General features: G+C 46.2%; 1 long non-coding RNA gene and 1 pseudogene across 4 annotated transcripts; both read left to right on the top strand.

The window, feature by feature from the left end:
* Positions 1–265: 265 nt before the first annotated feature.
* LOC136496279 (uncharacterized) lies at positions 266–1,549 on the top strand (annotated as a pseudogene).
* Positions 1,550–2,796: 1,247 nt separating this feature from the next.
* On the top strand, positions 2,797–7,164 carry LOC136496801 (uncharacterized). Of its 4 annotated transcripts, none has more exons than XR_010769118.1 (5): positions 2,797–3,251; positions 3,342–3,457; positions 3,588–3,674; positions 3,776–5,701; positions 5,802–7,164. It is a non-coding gene; the product is annotated as an uncharacterized lncRNA (long non-coding RNA). The 4 variants fall into 4 exon arrangements; XR_010769117.1 differs by having other exon boundaries at positions 3,776–3,900; positions 5,568–7,163; XR_010769116.1 differs by having other exon boundaries at positions 3,776–5,839; positions 5,978–7,162.
* The last annotated feature ends 99 nt before the right edge of the window (positions 7,165–7,263 follow it).

Genomic DNA, 7,263 nt, shown 5'->3' with positions numbered 1-7,263 from the left:
TATATATCAGCAGAGCAGCTGGCTGCTGCATGGGAAGATGTTAAAAGAGTAAAATATATCGGAGGTTCATTAATTTTTGTTGGAGTGTCATCTAGGTTCATCAACTTTGAAACTGTATTTTTGAGTCTATGAATTTTTAAAATGGTTCACTGTAGGTCTATACTCTTTATTTAACCTTAAATCCAACATATATTTGCAGAAAACCCCCATGCCTTTCTATGTCGAGCAAGCTCAGGTCCTGGCGCCGCAATGGCACCAACACTAAATGTACGCTGGCGTGCGTGTGCCTGTGCGTGTGCGTGGTGCGTGTGCACGCTCTGGCGCGCGGTCGTGGACGACCGAGGGCTCCTCCTCCCGGACGCGCTCTGTCGGCTCTCGTTCCCGGGCTTCTTCGCCAACGTCGTCCGCGCCGCCACCAAACCGTGGAGGCCTCACCCTCACCCCGGTTTCCTGCCCCCGCCGGCCTCCAACGTCGTATGGGCACTGCGAGAAGCGCATCATGGTGGTGCTCCACTGCTCGGAGGGCACGTACGACATGGTCAAGCTCCCGGTCGACGAGGCAGAACTCCACATCTCGTTGGGCCTCCCCATGGACTCCATCTTCACGACCACCGATGACGGGGTGCTGCTGCGGTACGCAAGCATCGACGCGTTCCGCGTGAAGGTGTGGGCGCTGCAAGAATCGGCGGATGGCGGTGGACAGCTGGAGTGGACGCTGACGCACGACAAGGACCTCACCGTGCACGCGCGCATGCTGGACCTGCTTCATCACGCGCCGTCCAACCGCGTTCCGCTCGCCACTGGAGAAGGGAGAGGTGGAGGCCGAGGCAAGAGCGTCTGGTTCTCCGATGAGGACGCCGAGGAAGTTGGCAGTGGTGACGTGGGCGACGGGTGCTCCGCCTCCGGGCGGTGGATGAGGTGCTCGACATCGGGGCCGGCGCCCAGACTCAGTTCTCGATCCTGGGGTGTCACCCGAGCAAGGAGGTGATCTTCCTCGTCGCCGGCGCGTTCCACGCTGTGGCGTACCATCTCGGCGGCGGCAAGTGCAGTACCTGGGTCGTATTGTGTCGCTGGGCGATGGTGACCGTGTCGAGGCCGCAATCCCTTACCGCCCGTGCACTGTCGACGCCCTCTCCAGCTACACCTGGTGAGTCTTCTCTTCGCATGAGCGAAGTCATTTTCTTCCCCCCGATCACAGCAAAGACTGTTGACAAAAATGTGCTCAACGACTAGCAACAAGATTTGAAACCAATTCAAACCGTGTGCAATGTTTATTTTGAACTTTTAGCCTTTCACATATACTGCAAAATCGAGCTTGTCCATAACTAGCAAATTGAACATCTGATATATATAGCTGGAAGTAGATCACACTGCAACATTTGTGCACTGCCGTTTTTGTATTAGAGAAGTTATTGATTCCTGTGTACCCAATTATATGTTTCCTACTCGACCTAATCGAATTTCATCCTTGTTCATGTTCAGCCCTTTCCCATCCCTGGAGGCCGCCAACAACAACAAGACTCGTCGATTGGACCGCAGCGGCTGCTAGCCTGCAAAGACTTCAGTTTTAGTTTCCAGTACTACTAGTTCTGTTAATTTGCTGTTACTTGGATTTGGGTGTGCTACTTTATGTAGAAGTAGCATGAGATTTTTGTTTGGATTAAAATTAATTGGACTACTAGTTTGCTTCATGATTTGTGCAGAGTTTTTTTTTCTTTTGAAAATCCACCGGAGTACGTTTATATATCGCTAATTCGCTATTATTAAATTAACAAAGATCGTGTATTTCGCTGGCTCCTGGCTGTGATGGCCAAACAAACGTTTCATCACCACGCAAGTCGTACGGTGTTGGCGCTCACCCCACGCCTCCAACATCCCACCTGCGCGAGCCCGCAGCTCCGCTCCTTCTCTTCGCCCCGACCACTCCCTCCCAGACGCGAGACGACAGCCTCCCTCCCATGCGTGCACGCTATCGTAGCCTCGGCCGCATGAGCTATGCAGCAGCATCTGCTTCTTCTCGCAAGGCGGCGCGTCGCGCGCTCCACGCGGCGGCGCCCGCTTCCCGTCACATGCAGAGTCAGCGCGATAGCGCGCCGCTCAGGCTCGCTGCCCCACATTGGGCGTACGCTGGCCAAGGGCCTCCGCCTGGGCGTGCTCGAGCTCGCCGCGACGATCAGGTCGGCCTCGGCGCTCCCGGGCGGCGGCGGTGGCGCCGCCCTCGCGGGGTGCCTCCATAGGCTCGCCATGGGTGAGGGTGAGGCCTCCACGGTTTGGTGGCGGCGTGGACGACGTTGGCGAAGAAGCCCGGGAACGAGCGCGGACGGAGCGCGTGCGGGAGGAGGAGCCCTCGGTCGTCCACGACCGCACGCCAGAGCCTACACACGCACACGCATGCCGGCGTACATTTGGTGTTGGTGTCGTTGCGGCGCCAGGACCTGAGCTTGCTCGACATAGAAAGGTAAGGGGTTTTCTGTAAATATACGTTGGATTTAAGGTTAAATAAATAGCATGGACCTACAGTGAATCATTTTAAAAGTTTATAGACCAAAAAATACAATTTCAAAGTTAATGAACCTAAATAACACCTTAACGAAAATTAATGGACATCTCGTGTACTTTACTCATGTTAAAATCCACTCAGTTCTGCAAGCACCGGAGCATTGCTGGCTCCTTCGCGTGCCGACACGTGGTTGTGTTCGTTTTGCAAGAAAACCCTCCATATTTTTGTAAATTAACCCGCGGTCCAACTCATCAGACCTGAATCCTAACCGGTTCGCCTCATCTCATTCCTCTCTTTCTTCACCGGCCGCCGCTACCCTTCCTGTGCGCCGCGCACGCCTCTCGACTCGCCGCCGTCTCTCCACCCACAAGAAGTGCTCTCCTCCGTGTCTCTCTCTCCTGTCATTTCCCCTTCTCTCTTTCATCTATCTGTGCCGATAGGAGCTTGGGAGCTGTCTCGGGCGCCGCTGCCGAACCCTAGCATGCCCGTGTCATCTCCGGATGCCAGGCCCCAATCTACTCCGACCGGCACCGGATCTGCGCCTCCCCGTGCTCACGGCAGCCGCGCCGACACGAACGCCTGACTCCCACATTGTTCCACGGGCCACGCGCGCCGTGCTGCCTCGCCTCATCCACAACCGTGGCTCTGGTTTTCCCCTTCTCTCCGTGAGAACAGCATCAACCTTCTTCTCTACGACCATGAGGATCTCGCCCAGATCGATCCTACGGTACAGTGGCGGTGGCAAGATCTGGTCCGTTTCTCTCGCGCCATCCGTTCACCTTTCGTCACTTCTATTACCTGTGATTCCTTATTGGTAGTTGCCTCTTGTGGCTCCTTGCAGATATGAAGTGAGCATGGACGGGAAGCCGTACCTGAGGAAGGTGGACGTGGCGTCGTATGACGACTACAACGAGCTCGAGGAGGCGCTCAGTGAGATTTTCTGCTACTGCTCAATCAGTAAGCTTGCTGCTATGCTACGCGAGATCAATCAGAAACCCACGCAGATCGATGACGCTTGCATGTATAATAAGCCACGGGGAGGATTGAAACTGAAGAAGAATTGCGCTTTCTATTTCATTTCGTGCAGGGCTGATGGACATGTATGGCGACCTGGAGCATGCCATGGTGTTTGAGGACAGCGATAGCAACTGGATGCTGTTGATGTGCCGTGGGAGTAAGCACCCTTGCTGAGCTGCACTAGCTTTTGTATATTTGATGGTTAGAGTAAAGATGACAGGCTCTAACAAATGGCAAATGCACGTGTCTGGTATGCAGGATGCTCGTGGCCTTGTCCAAGAGTATGAGGGCAGGCAAGAGGGTTGAACTCCAAAGCGCGACAGGCATGCTGTGCCGCACGACATCGTGACTAGAATGGCAGGAGAGGGGGATGGTGTTCAGAAGTATGCTGTTATTACTCCGCGTGTGGTTGACCTGAATCACAGAATCAGCGTTAGTGTTTAGAAATATATTCTTCTCCTGTGTTAAAAAAAGAAACAATGATTTTGTTTGAGGCCATGAATCAGTACTATGTCCATAAAGAGTGATTTGAACTCAGAAATGCTTTGAAAAGAGTAGGGGAACGCTATACATGGCAGTAGCATTGATCCTCACATCTAAGGTACAATACCAAAAAAAACATCATAACAGGAATATTGACATATGTAATTTGTGTCACCATGCATGGGTACATTATGTTTGGATATTCTAATTGCAATGTTTCTCTTGGTCATTCAGATCTTTCTAAGCTGTATCATTGTCTGTAGTGATCAAAATTGGATCATTGGTTCTACTACAGTATTTTTTATTACAGTAGTAGGGCAGAGATGCATCTCATGCTAACTGAATTTCAGAATTGCCATTTGTTTCAACAGGGTTAGTGTTAATATTACGTGTACCGCTGCTGCTCCTAAATTGAATAGTCATCCGCTTAGTAGTGGCTAAAAACGAGTAGTGTCTCACTAAAACAAACCGAGTCTATGCCATCCACTTAGGAGATCTCTGTCAGGTTTTAGCTTGAAATGAACAAAAAATGTTGTGTTTCAGTTTCGGCTCCTATAGTTTTAAATTTCTAGCTGTTAGATAACAGTCATAGGGGAAAAGAATCTGCAAGGCATATACAGAGTTTGATGTGTGTTTTTGTACAATTCATGTTACTAAAAAAAGCCTCCATGGTGGTTGAAATACGAATTATCCTGATCTGACACATTTTCTACTCCTACCATCCATGTCTCGTCTCTCCTTGTTTGTATTAGAATCAACCATCTATTGGGATAGAACCACCTTAATTTTACTCGGCACCTTACAACTTGTGTGGAGTTATGAACCTTAATTTTACAACACCCTACAATTTGTGTTGATGATGACTCTTAATCCAGTTAGGTGGATTAGTTTTGTCTTATGATTAAATGGTAGGTTAAGTGTGTACCTTTAGACAGTTAGATGGAGCTTGTGCGTGTCTCTTGGTTAATTTGGGAATTGCATTATATTAATATCATGTTTCTTCAAATATAGATATTGTTTCCAGGCTAGATCTCGTATAGCTCATCAACCTTTGAGTGGTTCTTGTAAAAAGATGCACCAGGGAATTTTGAAATAAGGTCTTATTGTGGATATTATTATGTTAACCTTAATACGTATGAATTATGCGACTACCTTCTCAATTTGTTGTATGAGTGAAATTAAATCACTTTGATAGCAGTGTCGACATAGGGCATGTGTTTTAAATCGAGTCGTATGGACTTCGCTAAAGCTTTTTTGCATATTATATCCATGATTCTGTGCATTGAGCTATCATTTGTGGTCCTTACATCCTGGTTATATACATTACAGTTCCCTTTTTTATCGCTCTCTTTTGACTCTAAGCACAATAGCTTAGCATGAGTGGCCTAAAAATAGCACTGCACAATGGATGCAGTTTTTTATTGTTGGGTTTACTTTCTAAAACTGTGACTATGAAATCCAGCAATATATGTAGATGTATGTGCTTAGATCTTAGTGTTACCATCTAGTTATCATAGCTACACAAAGTTATGTTTACCAGACAGTAGCGTCTCTTCATCCACTGCAGGGCGCCCGAGATCAAAAAGAGGAAAGCAGCCCTGGCTCTGACCTAGTAAGAAAGGTTGGGAGGCGAAGGAGTTTGGAGTTTACCTGCATTATTTATTTGTTCACTATATAAACAAAGTTAATAACAACCATCAGGTTGTGTACCTGCGGTGACCACTTTCTCAAATTATGCTGCTGCACCATTGCTTTCTGTGTTCAGGGTAAAAACTAAGCAATAATGTTTAATGTGTTGCAGTCATGGTCTTTAGATGATCCAAGACCAAGTAGATCCAGGTGTGACATAACTTTATCTAATGGTCATTCTACTTCTCATATGCTAAACCCACTGCAAAATATTGTATTTAACGTGGTATAATTTTTTTTGTCAAATGCATTATTTATGTAAACCTGACACTGGTACTTTTGTTTCAGGCACTTCATTTTTACATTCCGTTCAGGGTGTGGGGTGCAGTTATTGGAATATTATGCAAATGACAAAAATTTAGGAGTTGAGGAAAAACTTTGACTTGTTTGGCCGACCTTTTATTTGGACAAAATTTATCTAGGATTATTTTTCACCAAATGATGTAAATGGCTCTAGAATGTTATTACTTTGTATAAAATGAGCAGAGTGGCATAACTTGACGAAATTTGTCCTTTTTCGGTATTACCTACCCTAAAGATTGATACAATGATTAAATAGATTGATAGCTATAGCGCTATATCTGATTTTCAGGAGGTACAATGAATGTAGATTTCATCTTGCTTTCAAGTGATGATGGTTACGTACGTAGGGCTTATCTGCTTGGCACTGTGGATGAAATAACTCGAGCCTGCTGAAATTCAACTATTCCAGGATGCGGTAGAGTAGTCATGGCAGGGCGCCCTTCGGGCGCCTGATAGATGGAATTTTTTTAAATGATCCCATTGCAAGTAACTTTTGGTTTCTTGGAAATTGATGTCTATCGAATGAAACAACACCCACTGTCACCATTTTAATCCAATTTTGGATTTTTTTTTCTAATCTGAGAGCGGACTTTATTATGAGCCTTGAGATTCAACCATCATGTTCTTCTACATGCGTAGACTGCAGCTATTATTTGTGTAATACCTTTGCTACTGCCATTCTGTTTTTTTTTCCTTTGGACATGTGGGTTACTCTTGGAAGAAAGACACAGGATGTTAGAGTTGAAAATTGATTTGGGAAAAGGAGGGCAAATAGAATGTCTTACGGACCAGTAATTTATTTATTGAATATTACGTCGTGCATTAAGAAATATCATTTAACATTTCCTTCGTAAATGGCTACTGCCTCAATGGTTCTTTGCAGATTATTGTAAGCCATGTTTCTGTTTTTTCTTTTCTTTTTTTTGGCTTGCATCTATTTTCTATGTCGTACCATGCTCTGATGTGCTGTGTGCCAAATTGCAGCTGATAGGGCTTTGACTACTTTGTTCTGATGATGATACTCGTGATTTGATTTTTCATGATCACAATGGCCGTTGCTACAGGAGGCTACAGGATTATCTATGTAGATGTACTATTAATCCATTATATGCATAATGATAATAGGTTTTATCTTTGGTCTTCTTTTTTTGTAGAACTGTTGTCAACGAGTGAATTCTTTAGTTCTTTTGGTCTTGTCTCACTCCCTGAATGTAGCTTTGTGATCTCATATGTTTTACTTATTTATCTATATGGCCTTTGTAGTGTTTTAC

Source organism: Miscanthus floridulus, chromosome 12 (assembly GCF_019320115.1).
Source record: "Miscanthus floridulus cultivar M001 chromosome 12, ASM1932011v1, whole genome shotgun sequence".
NCBI lineage: Eukaryota > Viridiplantae > Streptophyta > Magnoliopsida > Poales > Poaceae > Miscanthus > Miscanthus floridulus.
The sequence above is the reverse complement of the archived record's forward strand: the minus strand, read 5'-3'. Positions and strand labels throughout refer to the sequence as shown.